Source organism: Protopterus annectens, chromosome 13.part0 (genome assembly GCF_019279795.1).
Source record: "Protopterus annectens isolate FY-2018-M chromosome 13.part0, PAN1.0, whole genome shotgun sequence".
Classification (NCBI taxonomy): domain Eukaryota; kingdom Metazoa; phylum Chordata; order Ceratodontiformes; family Protopteridae; genus Protopterus; species Protopterus annectens.
In genome coordinates, this window is record NC_056747.1 from 625,262,680 (window position 1) to 625,284,490 (window position 21,811).

Genomic DNA, 21,811 nt, shown 5'->3' on the forward strand with positions numbered 1-21,811 from the left:
CTCATGAGACAATAAGGGAAGCAGAAAATGTAATTCACAATCAATAAAAAATTCCTCTCTTTCCTCTGAGAAGGAGGGTGGGATGCAAAAATAAAGGCAAGATTATGGACAATGAACATGGAACGTTATGGTGGGTACATAACTTCATAATGTTATGTTGTCCCATCTCGCCTTCATTCTTGCTGGTTGGGACAGCGTCCATAGCACCTTCTTTCTTGGGTGGCTCAAGGGAATAGACTCTTCAGAACAGTGGAACCAAAGGAAGCCCTGTTCCGGGAGGCCACTTCTACTTTGTAATGAGTGACAAAGGTATGAGGTTTGACCCATGAGGCTGCAGCACAGATTGAGTCCATAGGTAATCTGGCCTGAAAGGCGGCCGAAGTTGACATAGCTCTTGTTGAATGGCCTCTAATCTTTACTAGCAGTTGTTTATGCTGAGAATTATATGTGTAGGTAATAGTGTCATTAAGTCATTTTGACAAGGTAACTTTTGATATTGGTGCACCTTTCCTGTTATGTGAGAAGGAGATGAATAACTGGTCAGATTTTCTAAATTCCTTTGTTCTATGCAAGTAGAAGCATAAGTGCCTGTGGACATCCAACTGGTGTAGCTTATATTCTGCCTTGTTGCCATAGTTTGGAAAGAAAGCAGGCAGGTCTATGGACTGATTCAAACTTGTCTCAGAAGATACCTTGGGAAGGAATGAAGGATTTGTTCTAAGAGAGACTCTGTCTTTGTGAAAAACTAAATAGGGAGGGTGTATGGACAGAGCTTGAAGTTCTGAAGCCCTCCTAGCTGAAGTAATGGCTATCAAGAAGACTGTTTTCCAGGTTAGAAATTTTAGTTGGCAAGAGGAAGCTGGTTCGTATGGTGGGAGAATCAGAGTAGTCAGTACCAAATTGAGCCCCCAAGGAGGTGGTGGTTCCCTTATTGGAGGCCTTAGCAAAAATGTACCTCTCAGGAAAGCTGTGCACAAGCTGTAAGACATTATTTTTGATCCCATGTCTCCTATGTGGTAGTTAGATATGGCAGCTAATTTTACTCGTATGGTAGCTGCTGCTTCACTAAAAATTTCTGCTAAGAAATCAAAAATTGTACTTACGGGGACTGTGAAAGGGTCTATGTGATTCTTGGAAACCCAGCAAGAAAACCTTTTCCATTTGCTAGCATGAAGCTTTCTAGTTGTTGTCTTATGAGTTGAAACTAGACTGTGTCTTACTGCAGGGGATATAGGTTCATAGGTAGGTACACTAGGCCTAAATAAGCCTAGCCAACAAGGTTCCCTGGCTTATGCCACCCAAGAAAGTTATTTTCCTGTGCCCCTGTTGAGCAGAGCCACAGAAGTGATCCCCGGGGTGTATTTCCTATTTCCTATCCACTTATCAAGATTTTTCTTGAAGAGTGCTAATGAGGAACTTTGCTTGACATAGATGGGTAGCTTGTTCCAGAGTATGGGAAGTCTCTGGGACAGGAATCTATCCCTCAAGCATGTCCTGTTTATTGTGGTGACAAGGTTTAGGTCCCTAGAGTGAGTAGCTCGGAGGGATTGGGATTTCTTTAGGTGTAGCATATCCAACAGCTCTGGGTTCGACACAGCTTTATCTGTGAGGCAGAGATCACCTTGGAGTAAGCGATATGCTATGGAGTAAAGCTGAGTTTTTTGAGACGGTCAGTGAAGGGCATCTATTTAAGGCCAGTACTCCTCTTTGTGAGGTACTTCTGTGGCCTTTCCAGCTGCTGCAGATCTTGTGAGGTACACTCCAAAAGGGACGTTGTACTCTATAATGGGTATAATGCGTGTCAAGTAGAGGGGAACAATTACCTCTTTTTTTCCTGGATGAGAACCCTTTTGTGATGAGATGTGCCATGTAGAAGGATTTCCTGACTACTGTGGCGATCTGATTATCAAATGAGAGATTATTATCCACCTGGATCCCAAGGTCTCATCACACATTCGGCGTTAGGTAGATTGCCACCTATGTGGTAGTTCATAGGTACAGAGTTTTTACCAAAGGGGATGACAATGCACTTTTTGGCATTGAGCTTGAGGCCATGCCTCTGTCACCAGGCATCTATCTCAGTGAGGCCCTTCTGTAGGATGTCCACATCATTTGGGGACTCGACTGTGGCTACTAGTTTGCAGTCATCTGCGAACTTCATTAGCCAGAGGCCTTCTGTGTTAGCCTGTACTTCAGAGAAGTAGATACCAAACAGGAGAGGTCCCAGGACTGAACCCTGTGGTACTCCACTTGTCACTGGTTTGAAGTCAGATTTGGAGTCTGCAACTTTTACAGTGTGGGTTCTGTTAGTGAGCCAGTTGGCAACCCATCTTGTGATTTAGGGATTTATACCCAGTTTAGTGAGTTTAGCTATAATTTCAGAATGGGGGATGATGTCGAAAGCCTTGGCGAGGTCAAGATAGGCTGTGTGAACCACCTTACCCTCGCCTATGGCTTTGGTGACTGCCTCAAAGAAGTCGATCAGGTTCAGGAGGCATGATCTGCCTTTCACAAACCCCAACTGAGTAAGGTCCAGAGTTTACCAATGTCTTTGTTTATGAGTTCCATGATGATACGTTCCATGGCCTTACAGACCAGGCTCATCAGGCTAATAGGGCAATAGTTCCCGGGATCAGTGGTGGTTCCCCTTTGTGTAGTGGGATAACTGTTGCTGTGCACCATTCAGTGGGCACAAAGCCTGACGTGAGGCTATGACTGAACATAGTGCTTAGGTGGGGAGCCAGTTCATTCTGAAGTTCGTGTAAAACACAGTCTGGGATGTTGTCTGGTCCTATGGAAGCTGTTTGTTTTGGCTTTAGAGAGTGCAGCTTTTACCTGCATAGTTGTGATTACAGGGACTCTGCATTCTGCAAGCCTGGCTAAGACTGCAAGTGGAGCAGCCAAGCTGTCAGTTTGAGGATTTGGATAGAGGGATGGATCATTCCTGACTGATGAGTCAGAAGATCTGGTACTGCATCCAGAATCCATGGCTCTTCTCAGAGATGGGGCCTGTAGAAAAGGAAAACAGATTTGACAAGGCCAGTACGGAGCAATGAGTATTAACCTGCAACTCAATGATTTGGCTTTCTGTAGAACTTTGGAGATTAGTAGAAATGGTTAAAGGCATACAGGAGTCCTGGGGGCCAATTGTGAACGAGTGCATCCCTTGGTGACCCCCCCCCCCCCCCGAGGGAAGATTAGAGCAAGGTAGCTGCTGCATTTGGTGTTCATGGACATGGCAAAAAGGTTACAACAAGGCTGGCCCCACTTGCAAAAATTCTGGTTTGCAATTTCCTGTTTTTGGGACCACTCGTGAGGCATTAGAATTGCTCTGCTCAATTTGTCCGCTATCACACTGGATTTACCTGGAATATGTTCTGCAATCAAAAAACGCTGAGCAGAGATTGCCCATTGCCATACTCTTTCAGCCTCTCAACACAGGGGGTAGGATCTGGTTCAACCTTGTTTGTTGATATACCACACTACCGACAAATTGTCTGTCTGTATTGCATATCGTACCTGGTGGAAGAGAGTTCTGGAATGCCTGCAACGCCAGAAGCACCGCTCACATCTCTAGGATATTGATGTGCAAGTGGTACTTGTGTTCCTGCCAAGTTCCTTGGACGATCTTTCCCAGATAATGCCCCCCCCCCCCACACACCTTATCTGGGAAGCATCCATGGTCACTCTGGCTACTAGTTGAGGGAGAGTGAATGGCCTGCCTAGAGTTACCTGCGTGGATTGAAAGCACCAGCATAGGTCTTTCCTGCAGGAGTCTGTAATGAAGACCTTGTAGGACATGGGTAGCTCCTGCATAGACCACTGAGCAAAGAGTAACCACTGTAGGACTCTCACGTGTAGACGTACCAGAGATAGTAATGTTATACCAGTTGCCATGGTACCTAAGACCTTAAAACAAACTTTACCTGTTCTTTCTTTTTCAAGAGCAAGATGGACACTTGATGGCACTGTGTCTGTACCCTGTCATGAGGCAGTTTTGCTACCATGTCGTCTGTGTTTAAGTCTGCTCCTATAAATGTAACATGCTGTGATGGCAACAAAGCAGAGTTTTTGAAATTTATGGCAATGCCCAGTTCCGAGCATAGATGAACGGTGGTGTCGCTTGCTTTGGTTAGTAGATGCTCGGTGGTGGCGGTCAGTAGCCAGTCATCTAAGTATGGAAACACCCAGAATCCTAGACACCTCAGGTGAGCCGTGACTACTGCCATGCAATTGGTAAACACTCTGGGGGCTGTAGTGAGACCAAAGGGCAGAGCTAAGAATTGGTAATGACTGGCTCCCAGCTGGAAGCATGGATGTCTCCTGGACTGCCTGTTCATTTATATATGGTAGTATGCATCCTGAAGATCGAATGAGCACATACAATTGTCTTGTTCCAGAAAAGGGAGTATAGACTGCAGTGTCACCATCTGGAACTTTGATTTTTTTTACAGACTTGTTCAGCCTGATGAGATCCAAGATGGGTCTCCTGTCCCCCGGTTTTCTTTGGAACTAAAAAAAAACCTTGAGTAAGTTCTGGATCTGATTTGGTCTGTGGGGACTTCTTGGATGACTCTTTGTATCTCTAGGGTTGCTTGATCCCTTTGACAGAGTGGAATGTCTAGAACTGATCTTGTTTGTGGGGGTGAGGTGGAGAAGGGTATGTTGTATCCCCTGGATATTATCGACTGTACCCATTTGTCTTGAGTGATGTTTAGCCAGGTTTTTGGGTACAGTGATAGTCTGCCCCTGACTGCCTCCAGAGGTGGACAGGCAGGCCTCCTTTCAGAAGCACTGGAAGGGTCTGCCAGAGAACGTATCTCTGTTGTCCTAATTTTGCAGACCCCCTCTGCCATGAGGTTGGCATCTTCCATTGTTATTTCCCCCTCTGCCCCTGGGGGAAGATTTACCACGTGCATCTGGCGAAGCTCTTTGGGATTTACAGAACCACGTTTTCCCACCCTTCTGGCCTTTGGGATAAGGCCTGGTAGGGAGGGAAAATGTACTCCCAACTGCAGGCATAGTTTTGGCTTCTTGTTCACACCTGGTCAGAGTCTATTTAACTTTTGGTCCGAACAAGGACAAGCCATCAAAAGGGGCATTAGTGAAGGAAGACTTGAAGGGCTCAGCAAACTCACAAAGGCGCATCCAGGAATGCCTCCTCAGAGCAATTCCTGTACCAGCTGCCCTACTCGCACCATCGACTGCATAAGAAATGAGCCACATAGAGAAGTTGACTACTGAATTTAAGGTAGCAAGCTGGCCGGTCACCTTGTCTGGAACCCCTGCAGCTGTGGAACCTTGAAGGTTATCACCTAGATCCTTTAGGAGATCCCTCTGAATTCTGGTAAAATGGGTCAAACAGTTCAGTGACCTGAGTGGAAAGGCCACTGATGAGAACATATGCTTCCCATACCTGTCCATCATTTGAGACTCCTTATTCGGCGGATGGAAAGATGAAGAAGTCTCAGCTAACTCCTTTTTGGTGGCTCCCGCCACCACCATAGCATCTACTGGGACACCTTTGGTTAAGAAATCTTTGTCCGATGGTGCAGTTATGAACTTGTGCATCCTCGAAACAGGTTCCATGGATTCTGGAGAGCCCCATGCCTTTCCACTAACAATGATGACGAGCTGGTCGAAGGGCAGAGACACCCAAAAGGTGGAGGGTTGAGAACGAAATGCCTCCAGGTATACGGACTCATCCTCAAGAAGGGGTAAGGGTCTTCAAACCACCTCTCTGCTTCAGGAGAAGGAGACATCCTCAGAGGGTGACCGTGGGGACCCTTCTGAATCATCTAAGTCCGTATCTGAAGTGATAGACTAGACTCCTCAGGGGAGTCTAGATGCTTCCTCTTACATGTTCTCTTCTGAGGGACCTCTGTGGAGGGGTCCTCTGGGGAGGTTTCAGAAGAAAATGACTCACGCAATGGGGCATATCCTGGGGCATTGGTTCTCTATGCCTTGGGGGGAGTGATGGTAGAGAAGCAGACACCTGTACTTTTGGGGGAAGAGTGCTTGGATCCAAGAGTGGATCCGTTAGGGGTGACAGCCCACTCCTCAAGACTTTGAAGGCACCACGACCCTGACTTGAGGGAGCCTCTGGCTATGATGAGCCAGGAGACTTCTCCCCTACTAAGGAGGTGGGCTCCGAGGCCAATGTAGGCATGAACTCACCCGCGTCAATGCCCAGAGAGGCAGATTCAGATCAGACAAAGGTCCGATCCGACTCTCCTCCCCGGACCTGACAGGGGAGCTTCAGCTCCCACACCCTTTGACAGAAAATAGCATAGAAGAGTTTGGAATGGAAGTCATGACCAAAAAAACTGGGGTAGATCTCGGACGCAACGTTTCCACCAAAAACATAGCCAAACACTCAGGCTCCAAAACCACTCAGGTTGGAATAAAAATAGAAGCAGGGGCAGTGGCAGTTGTCGGTTCTAACTCCTTCTGTGCTGGACTCAAAAGGATCTTGGCCAGAGCTGGAGTCTGACGGAACCTCCTGACTACCTGCTCCATGTCGTCATCTGACAGACTCCTGGAAGATCGAGAGGACCGGGCTGAAGATTTGACGCTTCCAGCCACCACCTGCAAAATACGTGACTGTGGAACTGAAGAGACTGGCTCCAAGGTTGGGAACTGGCTCAGTCTATGGCTCCTAGTTCGTTCTGAAGAAACTGGTGAAACCGAAGGAGTTCTCTTTTCAGGCCTGAAAGCCTTTGGGTCCAAAGTCATGCCTTTTTCTAGCTTCTTTACTGGCTCAAAAGTAAGATCCAAAGAAGACGCTCTTTTGATGGACTTATCCAGTTTTGGGGATTGAGAAGATTTAGAGGAAGTCTGGTTCCATTAAAGTGCCTCAGAAAAAGCAATCCCCTGAGTATGAGCTTGCTTTTGCATTTCTACAGGACCCTAGAACTAAAGCCGTGACAAATGGAGCATGAGTCTTGAAGGTGTACTGCACCCAAACAGTAGAGACAACTAGTGTGCCCACTGATTAATGACATTTTTTGTGAACAGGAATCACACTTTTTTAAACCTGACTAATTCACTGCTTTTCCTTCCTTGGACATAATGGTAAGAAACAATAACAACAAACACTGTCCAAGAAACTAGATTAATAACACTAACAAGGTTAACTATGAAAAAACTATCAAAAACTATTTAACACAGTACACTAGTAATGAGTAACTGTAAATATATATCTTCTACCTCACTTTTTTTTTGAAAACAGTCACACAGGGAAGAAGAAAAAGGCTAGAGTAGAGGTCTCTAACTAAAACGACAGTCTCCTCTAGCCAGAGGAGACATCTCTAATTTAAACGACATAACCTCTTTAGGAAGGAGAAGTAAACAGAAGGAGAGCCCTCTAATTTAAATGGGCAAGGAAAGAAAAAGGCGAACCCTCTAACTAAAACGGGTTCATCAAACATAATAGAACGTTTTTAGTAAACACGGGTTAGGGGAGGAGCTGTAGGCCTTAACGTAAGCGATGGCCAGCCACAAACAAACACAAGTGAAAAAACTAGTAATTCATCACAAGGGTGAGACCTAAAACACTGTAACTAACTACAAGAACAATATTTATCCAAAAATTATTATTGAAAACAGAATAATATTGAAAAAGTATTTTCACTTAGCCTGAGCCTAGTGAGAAGCACCTGATCTAGTTTAGTGGCAAATGAGATCTGGGTAATCTTCCCTAAGCATGATGGGGTAGGGTATAGCCTCGAGCCAGTGGAAGCTCTCGAACTTTAGTAATAGGCTGTGTCAGAACTGATGCTCGGTTCTGAACCCAACCAGCAAGAACAAAAGGCAAGATGGGACAACATAACATCAGTAAACAGATGAAATTTATAGATTGGAAAGAGGATGTAGGACAGTGTGCAGGGGCAGGCAAACCAAACAGTACAGACAAAAATGAGTTAATTTACACACACAAGGATGGTACTGACAAAAGTGAGTTATTCTGCACAGCCAAGGATAGGTGAGAACATTTGGATGCAAACATACAGAAGGTGGTGAAATGGTGACAGCAACAGCAGGACCATGCACAACATATAGGGCAGAATATGTTCTGAAGGGCAGAGTCACATCAGTTAGGGGGCAGGATAGGGTGTTAGCAACAAAGCTTGGATGTTAAAGGAGACTGGAGGACTAACTACACAGAATCACTGCCAGATGGTGGTTGACCCTACAGTGGCCTGTTGGTTTGTTTGAGCCTGCTGTTCAAGTAAATATGCAATTCAATGTAGGACGGCCTTTACCTGGCCATAGATGCAGGACATCTTGGTATTGACCAACATGATGTTTAACTGAATTCACCACCAAAGCCTCAATCATCCACTATAACTTTGGTTGGTCAACAGGCTGATAAACAATTATGTCTACCTGAGCGAAGCTTCACTCCTTTATGGTAAGCTGCCCCAGTCATCAGGAGCTGTTTTGGCAGGGGCAGGGGACACGAGTATAAACATGATTCACTATTGGTAACTATTACACAATGCCACAGCAGAATGTACAATCCCTCCACACTGCAGTTATGCTGTTTATGGAAGGGTTACACGTAGAATAGGTACAGTCTTGGTACACAAGCCACACTACAGAGAGACAGCAGTAAAGATGCCTGACCCTGTTGATGATCTTTTTCCTGTATCACATGGACCTGCAGTGTAGAAACACAAAAGGAAGAGTGCTATAAGAAGGCAGATGTTAAAACACACTGAACTCTAAGGCACAGAGCAATTAAGTCGTACCCAGTCTTGCAGCCACATATCTGTACCTCCTGCAACACCTCATCACAAAAGGAAGAGTGCTATAAGAAGGCAGATGTTAAAACACACTGAACTCTAAGGCACAGAGCAATTAAATCATACCCAGTCTTGCAGCCACATATCTGTACCTCCTGCAACACCTCATCATACTACTCATGAGCATTGCATCATGAACTGAATGATAAAAATGATATTATTAGTACCAACTTGGGGGTTATCTTGAAGCTAAAAAAAAAAAAAAAAAACAAATTAAAGGAAAATGTCATACTTACAATACATAGGGCGGCCACGGTGGTGCAGTGGTTAGCATTGCCACCTCACAGCAAGAGGTTCTCCGGTTCGATCCTCGGCTGGGGTGCCCTTCTGTGCGGAGTCTGCATGTCCTCCCTGTGGTCGCATGGGTTTCCTCCGGGTGCTCCGGTTTCCTCCCACATCCCAAAGACATGCTGCAGGTGGATTGGACACTCTAAATTGGCCGTGGGTGTGCGTGTGAGTGTGCCTTCTGTGGAAGGTTGGGCGCCGGGCTGGCAACTCGACACCATAAAACTCCACTGCCATTCAATGTGCGGACAGGTGATCCGTTGTGGTGACCCCTAACCGGGATAAAGCCGAAAGAAGAAGAAGAAGAAGAAGAAGTCATACTTACAATACATCTCTGGGTGTTCTCTTTGCATTTATCCTTTCCCAGCTTGTATACCATCAGAAGAGTTGATTCAGGTCATCACAGCACTGCTGGCAATGGTCTGCCTGAAGTCTTAGTAAGCATTAGTTCCAAGTCAAGCTAAGCACCCACTTTTTTGAAGGGACCATCATGGGAACCCAGAAATGTCCACTAATTGGGGTGCATATAAAGGAGATAAATAACTGGAGCCTTTACAAGCCTAGCCCAAAGGATTAGCCTGGCATCGTGCCACCCGACCTTAGTTCCCAGTGCCTCGGTCGAGTATAGCCACTGGAGTGATCCCCGGGTGAATTTTTCATTTCCCATCCACTCATCAAGATTTCTCTTGAAGACGGCCGGTATGCTGCTCTGTTTGACATGTATGGAAAGTCTATTTCATAGCATGGGCAGTCTCTGGGTTATGAACCTGTCCCTCCAGCTTGTTCTGTTGATTGTGGTAATGAGGTTAAGGTCTCTGGAGCATGTGGTATGGAGGAATTGGGATTTCTTTAGATGTAGCATTTCTAACAGAGCTGGGTCAGACATAGATTTGTAAGTCAAGCAGAGATTGCCTCTAAGTAGGAGACATGAGACAATGAATAGTTGGCGTTTTCTGAGTCTGTCCATATAGGACAAGTGTTTAAGGCCTAGGATCCTCTTTGTGAGGTACTTTTGCAGCCTCTCCAGTGGTTGCAGGTGTCTAGTGAGGTACATGACAAATGGGGCATTGTACTCTATGACTGGCCTAATGAGGGAAGAGTAGAGGAAGACAATGACCTTTCTTCCTGGATGCAAAACCCTTAGTAATGAGATGTGCTACACAATAGGACTTTCTGACCACAGTGGCAATGTGGTGGCCAAAAGAGAGGTTGCTGTCAACCTGTGTTCCCATATCTCTCATAACTCCTTCTGTGTTCAGTGGACTGTCATCAATGTGGTAATTCATGGGAACCAGGTTTTTCCCCAAAGGGGATGATGACACATTTTTTGGCATTGAGCTTAAGGCCATAGTTCTGACACCAGTCGTTGGTCTCAGTGAGGCCTTTCTGTAAGATGTTAACATCACATAGAGAGTTAATAATAGCTCCTACCTTGCAATCGTCTGTGAACTTTGTCAGCCAGAGTCGCTTCGTGAAGGCCTGGACTTCAGAGAAGTAGATACCAAGCAGGAGAGGACCCAGGACCGAACCCTGTGGGACTCCACTTTATGACAGGTTGGTGGTCTGACTTGGAGTCAGTTACTTTCACACTGTGGATTGTATCTGTGAGCCAGTTTGCAACCCACCTAGTGATATAGGGGTTGATGCCTAGCTTAGTGAGTTTTTCTATGATTCCTGAGTGGGTAATGGTATCAAAGGCCTTGGGCAGATCAAGGAAGGCTGTATAACACCTTGCCTTCATCTACAGCTCTGGAGACTGACTCAAAGAAGTCGACCAGGTTGAGCAGGTATGATCATCTCTTCACAAAACCAAACTGTGTGGGATCCAGAGTTTGGAGATTCCCTATATACTTGTTTATTAGGTCCATGATGATGCGTTCCATTGCTTTGCATATCAGACTCATCAGGCTAATGGGGCGATAGTTCCCAGGGTCTGTAGTCACTCCTCCTTTGTGGAAAGGGATGACTGTAGCAGTGCACCATTCGGTAGGGACAAAGCCTGAGGTGAGGCTGTGATTGAACAGGGCACACAGGTGAGGTGCCAGTTCACTCTGTAGTTCATGAGGAACACAGCCAGGGATACTGTCAGGTCCCATAGAAGCTGTATTCTTGGCTTTGGATAGTGCTGTTTTAACCTGTGCAGCAGTAATACTGGGTGCCTAGCAATCTAGTGGTATAGTGCTTGGTCCTTTGTTGGGGGAGAGAGGGGTAAAGTTGGCAGTGAGTCTGTCGGCCAGTATATTGGCAATATCTGCTGGATCGGTATAGGAGGTACCATTGTGCAGTAGCTCACAGCAAATCTGGGTATTGCCATGGAGATTCTTTACATAACTACAAAAGGACTTGTGCTTGTTTTTACTATCTGCTGCAATTCTGTTTTCATTGCTAGCTTTAGAGGATTTGATGAGGGATCTCAACTTTTTGTTGAGGCTGATAAGGGAGTTTTTCCAGTCTTGAGACTTCACCTTATTCCGCATCAGTTTCTTCCTCCTGTTGTAAGGTTTGTTTATGGCAAGAGACCACCAGATTGGCTTCCTATTTTTGGAAGAGAATGTCTTGGTTCTATTGGGTATGGCGAGATCCATGCATTTGTGTATGTGTTAGTGCACTACTTTGGTGTATGATTCGGCAGTCATGCAATGATTCTCCATTTGCATGGGTGCCGTGAAGTTAGCCACCTCTGTTTTTAGGAGCCCAAAGTTAGCTTTGTGGAAGATTTTCATGGTGGTTACCTTTGCGGGAGGTGGGGGGGTGGGACAGATGTGGATTTCCAAGGTGATTAGTTTGTGGTCAGATCTAACCAGGGAGGAGTTGACTACTGGTGTAGAGCAATGTTCACCCATGTTAGTAATGACCAGGTCAAGGATGTTGCTACCTCTAGTGGTGGTAAGAATGAGCTGATCCAGGGCATTGGAATTCATGAATTCCAGGAAATGTTGGGCAATTGTATTAGTTCATGAGTAGTTTTTCCAGTTAATGGAGGGGTAGTTGAAGTTACCCAGATTGAGAGTGTTAGGCTGGACCCTAATATTCTCCAGGGTGCTTAGGAACATGGATTGCGAGTCTTGGGACATGGTTAGTAACCAACAGTCGGCTACTACCTAAATCGCTGTCTTACCCAGTGTTAGCTGCACCTGAACTATCTCTGATGTGTTATGTTGGGCTAACATTCTGGAGGTGTGTGCATCCTTTATGAATATGGAGACACCACCGCCTTTGGAGCTTCGGTCTATGTTCTGGGGCCGAAAGGTGTGGAAAGAGTTATAGCCGGGTAGTGCAGGGGTGCTTTCTGCTGCCTTGAACTACGTGTCTGTTACAGCACAAATGTCGATGTTCTCCATTTTAAGGAGTGCTTTGAGTGAGTGCATTTTGAGATTTAGACTTCTAGCATTGAGCAGCATGACCCTCAGATTGCATTTGTTTGTAGCTGTTATGGTGGTAATTTGGTCTTTGGAACACCGCCTAAAAAGGCAAGATAGGGGTGACAAGAACCTTGGCCAGTATCCAGAAGCCCAGGGCTGACAGATGCAGGCCATCTCTGGCAAAGCATAGAGGTCTGTCAATCATATCATCCTACACAGACAGATGCTGGATCCCCTTAGAATGACACCAGAAACATAGCCAATTGTTTAAAATCAATAATTTTCTGCTTGTACTGTAGTATCATTCTGAGTGATGGTAGGAGGCTGCTCAGAGCTAGGTTCATACCCACCTGGGCTACATAATCTGAGAGCTCCTCCATGTCTCTTTTCATATAATCCAGGAAGATATGTCTCAGGTGATTCACACCCACAAGTACAATGACAGAGTCATATTTGTACCTGTTGCTGAGGGACCTGAGTGTATGCATTATGTGGCAGATCCTGGCACCTGACAGGCAGATGACTGTAACTTTCTCCTTATTCAACCTAGTGAGTGAAACATCAGTGTGCCTCACTATCAAGTCACCTATGACTAGTGTGTGTGTGTTGGGCATGCTGTTTTGCCTTATGGGCTTTGGTTGAGTGGCACACTGTTTAGGAGAGTTACGTATCTCGTGATTAGTGTTGTGTTGCAGTGGTCGAGTGTGTTTCTGCCTTGGAGGTCTCTGCTGTTTGGGTAGATTTTGATTGAGAGCCTCCGCAAAGGTGGGTGTGTGGCTTGTGATTTTATGTGAAGGCAGCGCTTGTGTGTATGTTCTGGAGGTCTATGTGTTCCATGTGGTGTGGTACCAGTGTTGACCTTCTCCTCTTGGCCAGTTATTCCGGTCTTGAGTGGAGAGTGCGTGGCTTCCAATTTGGATATATAAGTGCACCTCTCGCAAGTCTGAGGGTTGGGAGGTTAAGAGGAGAGGGTTGTCAGTGTACATGAGGCAGTTGCTACATTGCCTCAGGATGCCCAAGTTCACCAGATTAATAGGAAAAAGCACAGGGAACTGACCTTTAGACATGTCTGGAGGAGTGGGCATTAATAATAAGTGCTGGAGCTGTTTCCTTGTAGAAAGTTTAGTGCTGGTAGCACTTTTGTGTGCTACAATAATTGCTACAAGATGTCTGGTATAGTGCTAGACTAATAAGCTAGTAAAAGTGCAGGAGAGGAGAGAACTAGCAGATCTAAGGGAAAAATTGAACAGCAGACTTTTTGGCACTGCAAACAATCCTGGATACAGCAAATCTGTATGTGGACTAGACTAGTTACAGGAAAGGTGGGAAACAAGTGCAAACACAAGCTTTTAAACCAAAAAGGTGAAAGAGAGGGAAAAACTGCCCAAACAGCCAATAAACTACAATTTCTGGGCCAGAAACCACTCTTCTTGTGGTAGATAGGCTACTTACTGCTTACCACTCCCAGTGATAAGCTAGAAGGCTTCCCTCCAACACAGAAAGGCTTGGGGGCTCAGAAGCTTACAAACAGTCCTGGATACAGCAAATCGGTATATGGACTAGACTAGTTACAAGAAATGGAGGAAACACGTGCAAACATGGGCTTTTAAACCAGAAAGTTGAAACAGATAGAAAAACTTCCCAAACGGCCAATAAACTACAATTTCTGGGCCAGAAACCACTCCTCTTGTGGTAGATAGGCTACCCAGTGCTTACCACTCCCACTGATAAGCTAGAAGGCTTCCTTCCAACACAGAAAGGTTTGGGGGCTCAGAAGCTTACAAACAGTCCTGGATACAGCAAATCTGTATCTAGACTAAACTAGTTACAGGAAAGGCGGGAAACAAGTGGAAATGCAGGCTTTTAAACCAGAAAGTTGAAACAGATAGAAAAAACTGCCCAAACGGCCAATAAACTACAATTTCTTGGCCAGAAGCCACTCCTCTTGTGGTAGATAGGCTACCTAGTGCTTACCACTCCCAGTGATAAGCTAGAAGGCTTCCCTCTAAAACAGAAAGGCTTGGGGGGCTCAGAATCTTGCAAACAGTCCTGGATACAGCAAATCTGTATCTGGATGAGACTAGTTACAGCGAAGGCAGGAAACAAGTTTAGAATTTTTTTTTTTTTACAGAAAAGCAGCTAAAACAGCACTAAAAACAATTAAAACAATTCAAGTGCAGTGCAAACTAGCACACGAGTGTGTAGCAATATTAAAGCAAATACAGTTTAAATAAATACAATTTATTCAAACTGTATTCTGAACTGAATTCAATTATTGTTTTATTCAGCTCTGAACAGTTAAAAAGTGCCAAGAAGCACACTCAGTCTGAACAAAAGGAGATTCTAGCAAAGTTTTTTTTTTTTTTTTTTTTAGTAAAGTGGAAAGAGAGACAGGAGGAACAGAAGATAATTCAAGGTTAAGAATTTAAGTGGGTTGGCCTTCTCAAATGTTCTCTCTGCATTAGGTAGAATGAGCTAATGACACTTGACTGGGAGGAGTGTCCCAGATCAAATTTACAGTAGGGGAGGGTGACAGCAGAGCCATCAAGTATAAGAACAAGACACCAATAGGGAGGGAGGACAGGAACAAAATGCAGACACCAAAACAAGCAATCTCAAGCAAATTATTAAATGCAGCAGTTTAGGTAACTATCACTGAGAACAGATTAAGTGCCAAAAAATACACTTATAGGCTTTTTGTATCTAGATGTCTATTGAATCAGTCACAGCTAGGCCACAAAGAGCAACTAGATACTGATACTGTCTCACAGAATTGTAACTCCTTATACAGTAGTATAAAGGAAAACTTAAGAGCCTCGGGGAATCAGATCACACAAAACACTGTCTAGATTGGCTATGCTGTGTTTGGTCAGGCAGGATACATACTTTCTGTGTTTAAGTACATGAAGTATTACACATAACATGCTCAGCAGCTATGCCTGAATTTGTCAGAACCCTTAGTATACATTGCCATGAGTGTCCATGATGTCAGTGGACAGTACTACCTCTGTGTGAGTGTAGAATTAAGTATTTCATAGTCATTCAGAAGAGTTGGCCTCATTTGATGAACTACTCCACTAAAAAGGTTTAAACCTGCAGTGTTTAGCTTGGGCACACCATTTAGGTCACTACCATTCTGAAAGTCGCACAATATTATGAATACCACTGTGAGACTTCTCACAACTGTAAAAAATAGAGTTTTGCTGGTAATGTATACATTTCAAATTCAAACTACTACTCAGACATTAGGATGCATGTAGAGTAGGCATGTTTCCTAAGCATATATGTATGTGTAACATTCTGCTTTAGTGTGCTTTATCTGTATGCCTACATATTTTTGTACCCCAGCAGTAGTTAAAGGTCACCTGGGTTGGGGAGGTGGCTGTACCATGAGATATTAGCAGATAATCACTGGTCATCTTCTGCTGTGAAGTCTTATCTAGTACTATAGCCTAATATAGAAGTCCTGTGAACTTTAATTACTCTGTTTTTGGGGTGGGGGTGAAGCAGTTATAAATTACACATTAGCAGATGGGTACACAGGCTGTCCATCATTCTGAAATATTATATGGTAGCAGAGTAAAATCATGAGTCCTGCCTCTTGTGATTATACTGTTTGGGGGGGAACACGTGAGAGAACTCAGTCAGTAGCCCAGCTAGCTCAGTTGGTACAGCATGAAACTCAATCTCAGGGTCATGGGTTTGAGACCCACATTGGTGAGTCCCTTTCCCCCTTTGGTATGTACCTAACCAGGCATATCCAACAACTGGAACATTCCACAGAGGCTCTTCACTAAAAGAATACAGGGCATAAATAACATGTTCTATGCAGACCACCCCAAGGCCCTATCCCTGTATTATGTCTCCTACGGGCTGTTTTGGGGAGATCTATGTATGCCATACAAGGCATTGTCAGACCCCACTCTGATAGACCTCCTGCATATCCGCAAAAAAAGCACTAGAATTACCTATTCCAAAGACTTAAACTTTGCCTCTTGATATAAACAGGACCTGCTGGAGAGACATGTATGTATCCCAGATACCACCCTTCTCTGGAATAGGCTCCCCATCCCTGTGAAGCAGGACTCCTCCCTAACCCAATTCAAGTACAACTTGGACAACTGGATGGGGAATAGGAAATTCATCTCTGATTTGGCACTTATGTCTCTAATCAATACAGGCAGCCTGTAAATGTTTTACCTCCAAAGGCCCTACTTACACTGATCAAGGTACCAGAACTTGTTAGAGAGTTGGGATGCATAGCTAGGCTTAAAAAGGCCATTGTGGTCATTAGCCTAGAAAACACATGTGAACCTATGCCGTATTAGCAAATGAGCGTAAACACTACCCACTGTTAGGAACAACTTCACACTACCACAGCAGAATGTACAAACACTCCATACTGTGATAATGCTGTTTAGAAGCAGAAGCCTACACAACAGGAGTACATGACACTGAGCATCAGAGCTGCCCTGAGGTAGAGGCAGCATTGGAAATTACTCAACAGATGTGCAGAAGATATGGAAACCATGTCTGTCCCTGTGGTTTTGAGGGATAAAGCCCCAACTACAATACAGCCAACTCATTTTCAATTAGCAGCACTGGAGCTGGAGAGACTGGGCAGCAAGAATGGGGTGAATGGCTACTGTAGCCTTGGGGTAGGCAATACTGCCCGACTGCAGAGCAGCTGTATTACCAGCAGCAATGGGCCTAGTGACACTCATGTTGTAAGAGGAGTTCTGGTACCAGGGACAGCTTATACAGTAGTGTACATGTGTTTCTTGAGGGGCAGCAATTATGAAACTCACATTGTCAACATGGAGATGCAAGGATTGGTCCATTTGACCAACAGACTGGCACACTCCCTACCACCGAACTCTCATTTCTGATGGTGGATGGGGCCAATGAGCCTGGACCTGGTGACAAATGATTCAGCTCTCATCTCAGGGAGGGGATGACCCCAGCCTTCACTATATCTATGGGGACAGTAGTGAGCCTCCTTGGCAAGGACTTAACAAGACTCTCACCTTATCTAGAGATCAGCCTGGTGCATTTTTCAGTGGAGTGTCCAGTGAACCCCAACAAAGTCCCAGTTTTCGTACCTCAGGAGGAGGAATGAGTGAGACAACTGAGTGAAAGTAGTAGAGCCACTGTGTTGGTCAGATGATCAGAGGGAAAGTGATAACCAGACATTGGGAAGTGATGTTTATGCTGAAGGTTATGGTGTCACACAGTACTGCAATAAGCACCAGTTTATGTAGAATTACCAGTGCCATCACAACTGCCTAGATTGGCTATGCTGTGTTTGGTCAGGCAGGATACATACTTTCTGTGTTTAAGTACATGAATCATTATACATAACATGCTCAGCAGCTATACCTGGAGTTGGCAGAAGCCTTAGTATCCATTGCCATGAGTGTCCATGATGTGAGTGGACAGTACTACCTACCTCCAGGACTGGTACCCCTCTCACCAGTGAACACCATCCAGGATCAAATACTTTTGAAATACAAACATCACCACCACAGCAGGTCATAAGCCTTCCACATACTGAGCAGCAAAGTTACAACAAGCTATGGTCACACAGTAGAAGACTAGTCCTGTCAGGGGAGTCCTTGAGTCTTCACCCTCTCAGCAGCAAAGTAACAACAGAAGATGGGCATGCAGCGACTCCCTAGTCATGTTACAGGAAGAGACTCTCTGACACCATCTAACCTTCCCTTCGTCCCACTCCAAGTATTCTGCCCAGTGATCTGCGTCACACCCATTCTGCTAGTTATATATTACTGTAGTTCCTGTTCCTTTGCATTTGCTGTCCTGTGCTTATACTTTGCACCTCATCCCCTTAGAAATGCTGATATTCTTGTGTTACTGCGCCTCTTGGTACCTTGTGCAACTAATAATTACTATGTCCTGCACCACCTTCTGTCCCATAGAGTGCTGCACTAATGTTTGATGCACAGTGAAACCATGCATTGAGCAGCAAAGCCTGCTAATAGTAATGCAAGTGCAATATTTACTGTTTTTGGTCCTATACATCATGGCCCAAAGTTACTGGCCACATGTTGCCACCTTGCCAGTACTGCTGCATATTGCACACATCACTGCCTAAAGATTTCTGCTGACTGCATCTCATCTTGCTGTTGAGGATCATCACCACACTCACCTCCCACAGATGCTGAATTATATAATACAGCCACACAGTTGAATATCAATCCTGTCTCCTTAAAATATTGAGGTTCATGGCACAGACTGCAAACAAACATTTTGTTGGCTGTATAGGGTGACTACTGCAGTGAAATCCCAGTAATATTCAGGCATCAAAATACCTTCAGTGGCCTGAACACATTATGTATGTACGTACCTCAGCACTTCAAATGTTTAAATTCATCTCAGCAACAGTTTTAGGGTTGTTCAGGGGTCATGAGCCACAGTTCAAACGGTTAGTCAGCATCTCTGCAAAACCATACTCATTGTTTTTTATTCTTTTTTTTTATTTTGCAGAGAAGGATTAGTTACATGCATAGTGTATGTATTCTCAACTCAGTGTCAGCACTTTAGATATCTTTATGAGAAATAATCAGACTGGAAATGGACACACAAGTCTGACATATGCCAAATCTCCACTCATGTGAACTACCAGAATGAGACACACACACTCTGCATATAATTCCCTGTGCACCGACGACTACCTAGAAGCTGAGAAAATGGTAGCCTTTGCAACTGCTGTTATCTCTGGAACTGTGGGTCACAGAGAACTTTCACAGTCACATAACTATAGGCTATGGCACCCAGTCTCTCAGAGAAATGGGTGATACTGCAGAAACCACACATAGTGCTGTCTCTCTACTCTTCAGTCCTGGAGAACCATATATGCTTATTAAAACATACCATAATAACACTGACAATGTTAAACTATCTATGAGGCAGAAATCTGGTAAATACCCAATACATCCCCAACTGGTCATTGAAGGATTTCTGTATCCAGGACAGTAAAATTTATACAATACATTGGCACCCAAAGGTATGGGTAAACAATACATTCTTGGACATTCAGCATATTGGTGAAATACACTGACCAAGCTCTGGATGACATTTCTCTACAATCCATAATGATTCATAATCTGGTCATCTGTTAAGACAATATAAGTCAGCACTGTCCAGTAATACATATGTGTGTTAGGCCTACAAAGACATGTAATCTGGTCAACACAAACAGTGGCAAGAGCAATACAAGAATGAGCCATGTGCACCCTGGAGATGTAGGGTCTGCTGAGCCCCAACAAAGACCCAGTATCTGCACCTTAAGAGACTGGATAAATGGGTTCTTAGATCATGGAGCAGACTGGGGTGAGTTTAAAAATAGGCAAAACAGACATTGGAAAGTGACATTTATGCTGAGGGGTATAGTGGTACACAATACTGTAATAAGCACCAGGCTACATACAACTGCCAGAATTCTCATTTCTGCCTAGACTGTCAGTGTTGTCCATGGTTACGGTAGGGTACACAGATCTAGTTTAGTTGGTCAAAATTTAAAACTGTCTAAATTCATATGGTTGAGACAGACCATATGATTGGCAATTTAAAATATCGAAAAACAACTACAAAAATAAACATTGTTTTAGCAGGAGGTCAAGCTAAAGGGCATATTTCCCAATATCCACTGTACCACGGGCTCCATGCAACTCTAGTTTCATTTTCATAGCTGGTTTTCAATATTTTAAACTGTAAATCATATGGTCTTGACCATATGACAACTGAAAATTCTGACCAATGAAATAGACCCAGGGCACACACAGATGGTGACGTACATGGCCCTTTACAGAAAGCATGTTGAACAGTCATGGCTGGAGCTGTCAGAAGCACTGGTATCCCTTGACATGGGTGGACAGGACTAGCTACCTCCAGAAATTGTACCCCTTACCAGTGAACACTGCTATTAATGCTTACCACCCATAGGTTTGTGAGGACATGGAACCCAGTTAATACAAGTGGCAGCTACAACAATGCAATGCTGCTCAACTCATACTGTTGCAACTGCAAGCATGATTTTCAGCCACTGCTCCAAAAGTTTTAAATGAGGTATTGCATACACAGTACCGTACAATCAAGCTACAAGTTACATGCATCCACAACTATAAATTATATCTTTATGTTGTAGCTACATATCTTGCCAAGGATATGATTACTAGCCAATTTTCACAGCTTCAGCGCACCATCCATGTGGCTTTACTGCTGCTGGGCTGAAGAAGTGATGCATAAAAGCAGTGGTTTGGGCACCAAGAAGGAAGGCTAAAGTCCTGAAAAGAAAGAACTAGGACAGGATAAATCCAAACAACACACAAGAAACTATATACAAAATAGTACATACATACACAAGCTGGTAAAACAGGAAAAATAACAGAAAAAGGGAGATGGAAGGAGGGGATTACTCCTTCAAGTGTGATCTATTAGAACATCTATTGTTTGGTAAATTTACCTATAAAACTGTACTATGTTTAACAATAGATAATTGTTGCAGCAGCCTAAGCCTTCTAAATAGATTAAACCAAAGCTTAAAATTATACAGGAAAGTGGAAAGAGTGCAAGAATCCAGGAGCTCCTGAAGAATGGTCCTAGTAAACTTGATCTGGACAAGGAAAAGGAATCCAGTTTGTAATGCTTTGTAAAGTATGTACAGAGGAACAATTTGCTGACTCCGGAATTCAAGTCCATTACTTACCAAAATGCCAGAGGAGAAGCCAAAGTCCTGATAAAATGAAACTCGACCATGAGTGAATGTGACTTGTTATGAAGAAAACAGCGAAAAGCAAGAAACAGCATGAGACAACCACCTAGATACTGTCCAATTTGACTTTGATTTGTATTCGTTGAAGGCAAGATGATAGAACATACAGCTGATCAGCCTTCATAAAAGACTTTGTTCTGTCTCAAGTAGTATCTGATCTGATGGTGGACAGCTAATGTGTGCGTTTAAGACTCCATCTCCTTTGTTTTTAGGTTCTCAAAAAAAATACAAATACAGGAAGATTATATACTTACTCAAGGTAAACTCTGAATCTTCATTGGTAGCAAATCCTGCTTTTATGTGAACCCGTCCTTGTGGAAAATGAGGTAGGATTGACTCTTCATAACAGCTTGTAAATCCAATACGTTTCAAGCAGAAGTCAGAGCAATAAGTAACATGGTTTTCCAGGTGAAGATCTTCAAATCAGCCTGATTGTACCTGATGATGGTTCAGTGGAAGTGTTAACTCTTCAAGTACAAAGTTAAGATCACAAAAAAACAACATCTGTTTTTTAGTAAGACAAATATATAAAACCCCATTTAAAACCTACCTGACTTGAGGACAGG

At 44.1% G+C, this 21,811-nt stretch overlaps 1 protein-coding gene across 2 annotated transcripts in view; it reads right to left on the reverse strand.

The window, feature by feature from the left end:
• RPH3AL (rabphilin 3A like (without C2 domains)) overlaps nt 1-21,811 on the reverse strand; it is a 2,297,739-nt gene that overhangs the window by 1,918,642 nt on the left and 357,286 nt on the right. The window contains exon 1 of one of the 2 annotated variants that reach the window (XM_044054287.1): nt 21,500-21,522. The exons of the other annotated variant lie outside the window; for it this stretch is intronic. The gene's annotated coding sequence lies outside the window, so the exon portion shown is untranslated. Of the gene's footprint in view, nt 1-21,499; nt 21,523-21,811 lie in introns of those variants that run through there. 2 annotated transcript variants of the gene reach the window in all.